The following is a 3,390-nucleotide window of genomic DNA, read 5'->3' on the forward strand; positions in this document are numbered from 1 at the left end:
TGCAGTTCTGCAACACTGAGATGAATTTACCATTTGGCAGCCAAATATTTAAGAATTTCTCCACATTTTTATGCATAGAGGGGCAAAATATACATGTTGAAAATCATGTTTTTTACTTTCCCTCTTTTTCTGCTTTTTAACTGTAATTCATTTAAAGTACTATCAAATAATGGCTGATGAATAAAGTGATTAGTGTAGCAGAGATTGCGAGCCAGGCCTTCTCGTCCAACATCAGTGTCTGACCTCACAAATGCGCTTCTGGAAGAATGGTCAAAAATTCCCATAAACACACTCCTAAACCTTGTGGAAAGCCTTCCCAGAAGAGTTGAAGCTGTTATAGCTGCAGAGCGTGGGCCGACATCATATTAAACCCTATGGCTTAAGAATGGGATGTCACTTAAGTTCATAAGGCAGACGAGCGAATACTTTTGGAAATATAGTGTATGTGTATTGACGAGTAACTGCCAAACTACAAAAAGCAAAGAAATCAGGAAACTTCCACTGGAGTTCTGGGTTTTGAAGATCCAGGATCCAGATTGGTGTGTAGGAGTGTAGAAGAAGAGTAAGCTGATGGAACACATCTACATTTTCCGAAACAAGATCAGGAAGACGAGAAAACGTTAAGCAAGTTTAGAATGTGAAAACTGGTGCTTTTTGGGTGATGTTTGTATTTTATTAGACTGCAGTTCATGAAGATCTGGGTCAGAGTCAATTTTTTTTTTTACAGTGGTGGTGATGGGAACCAGACGTCTGAAGTGTTTAATGCCCCTTAAAGCTACTTCACAGAAACCTATTACATGAAAAACCTCACATTGAGATGCTTAGCGTTCACACAAATGTTATGCTTCCCCAACCACCTCTGAAAGTGGTTTGAGTGATTGGTTCACAATGTGTCTCAGAGTTGTACATCGCTCACATCTGTACCTGGCTCCATCCAGCTGTGATCGGATCTCCCAGGATGCATGTTAATGCTCATTTAGGTTCACTGGTTATTTTGGATAGCAAATAAAATGTGTATATTTGCATTGTAGGCATTAGGACTCCTGGTTCCTATCAAGTCCCTAAGTTTCTCTACAGTGAACCATTTTACAATAAAGGACACTGAATGACTTTTCTTTACATCCTAATGAGTGAATTATGCAGAAATTATGAAAAATCGATGGAATTCCCCTTTATATAAGTGGAAATGTCTGATTAAGATCACACTGATAGTTGGCACATTGTGGGTGTACAGGGCCAACAATTTGAACAGTCTGCTTGGAATGAGTAAGGGTCAGCATTTGCAAAGTATTGTGATCTCTTTCATGCTTAACCCTTGACTTGATCACCACCATTCATGGGTCAGAACTATTACATAAGGTATGGACCAGCAAAAAATCATTACATCAAAGACTAAATCATAACTCAGTGAGGCCGTCTAGTCTCAAAAGTAGAAGACACCTTCCAAATTATCTCTAAGAGGAACAGTTCAGACAGGTCAGGACCTGTCCTGGATGGGTGCTCCTCTCAGACATTCTGCAGCATAAGACTGGATCTCTCTGGTGTTGTAGAGGAAGAAGGACAGAAAAAGACAGAGAACGAGAAAGTAAGAAGGAAAATGACTGAAATAAGTAAGACTTCAAATAGAAGTTTGTTTAGCATGTCATATATGTAGAAATAAAGCACACTGAGTCACTCATGGTGTTTGTGTCTCTGAGGCCTCAGCAGGATTCTAGTCAGCATGGTGGCCCCTCCCCCCCGACAGCAGCCACACTTGATAGTATTATAGCTACCTGAAAATAGAGACATAGACCACATAGATGTTTCACAATCATGAGATCACATCTCATTATCATAAAAAGGCAAGATGACAGAACAGAGAGTGAATAGTAAGGAAAAAAAAAAACACTAAATTAAATGTGGTCAGAGCTGCTTGACATGGCTTTAGTTCTCAAATGTTTAACCATTAAACTGTGATTACTGCTTTAACACAGTTTTGAGAGAAACAATTATGGACAATAACTACAAATCAGCATTAGAAAGGGGTTTTGTGTATATATCATAAGCTAAAGATGGCTCTGAACTCTAAAAGCATAGACCAGCATAGAGCAGCATAGCTATTCTGCAGAAAAAAAACAGCATATGTTGTGCTTTGGATGCTGGTATGCTGGTTAACCAGCATAACTATAGTGGGTAACCAGCGAAACCAGCATCAGACAAACAACAGTTTAGCATAAACTAGCAAAATCCATCTTGCACAAGCATGGAATTTGGGCAGGTCTCTGCTGTTTTTTTCAGCTGGGGTTTGAGATAAACAAATAGATGTGTATGACTTCTCTTTATTTGTCTGTTTCTCATGTTCAGTTGTGAGTTCTGTGAAATGCTGCACTACAAAACAGGAAATAGTAAGTGTTCACATGACTCAGAGTCCACAATGTCATTGTGTGTGGTTTATGATTCTGAGGAAGCTGCTGATAAAATCTCTAAAAGTCAGAAGAGTTCCGGTCTAGCTGATTTAAACACAGCTCCTGTGAGCTGCACGGACATTAGAGTGGGTTAGACTCCAGTGAAGAGCTGCTGAGAGAGCTGTGTATACAGGGCTAGTGTAGTGCTGGGTGTGGAGCTGTCAGTGTGCTGTGAACTCAGTGTTGTTTTACTAGTGAGAATGTTGCTGACTTTTTATCTTCTCTTCATTGGGACTTCATGTCTCTGAAGGTGAGTAACATTTTTATTTTATTCATGGGCTACAAATGCCTTGTATATCTAAATGTTTGTACCAGTCAAAAACTGCAATTAGCAGTTCCATTTTTGGATGCTGAACATATAACATTCTCAAATACAGCATTATATGTTCATATCATCACTGTCAATAAACCCAGAGTATCTGCTAAAAACATAACTTTACAAAAAAAGTGCTCTTCATATAAGTCACTGAAATGGGATTATTTTGTATCATGTCATTTCCAACCATTTCTATTAATATCAAAAATGGATTTTTTTTGTTTTTGTTTTTACTGTCAGTGGAAAAATCAAGAAATAGCTTTGTTTTATAGTTTCATAAACCAGTCATAAAATCATATATCAAACAAGCAGATGTAGAACAAAGGGTCATATTTTACTGATCCAAGTTTAAAATTTCCATAACTTCAGGTGTAAATAAAGTGCAGAGCGCACACGGACACAGAAGCTCAGAATACACATCTGTTTTTCTGTCATACTGATAGACTATATTATGTTTTATGTAGGTGTTTGTATATTAGACATGCACATCTTTGCTCCATCTGCAAAACAATAAAACAACATGGAAAAGGGACTCCGGTATTGGACTCCCGCCACTTACTGGGGGCTTCCTGCCATCCAGATCAGTTGTTGGTGCGCTTAAGTTCAAGATTATAAGTATTTTGTTGATGT

This window comes from Colossoma macropomum, unplaced genomic scaffold, assembly GCF_904425465.1.
Source record: "Colossoma macropomum unplaced genomic scaffold, Colossoma_macropomum, whole genome shotgun sequence".
Taxonomy (NCBI): Eukaryota; Metazoa; Chordata; class Actinopteri; order Characiformes; family Serrasalmidae; genus Colossoma; species Colossoma macropomum.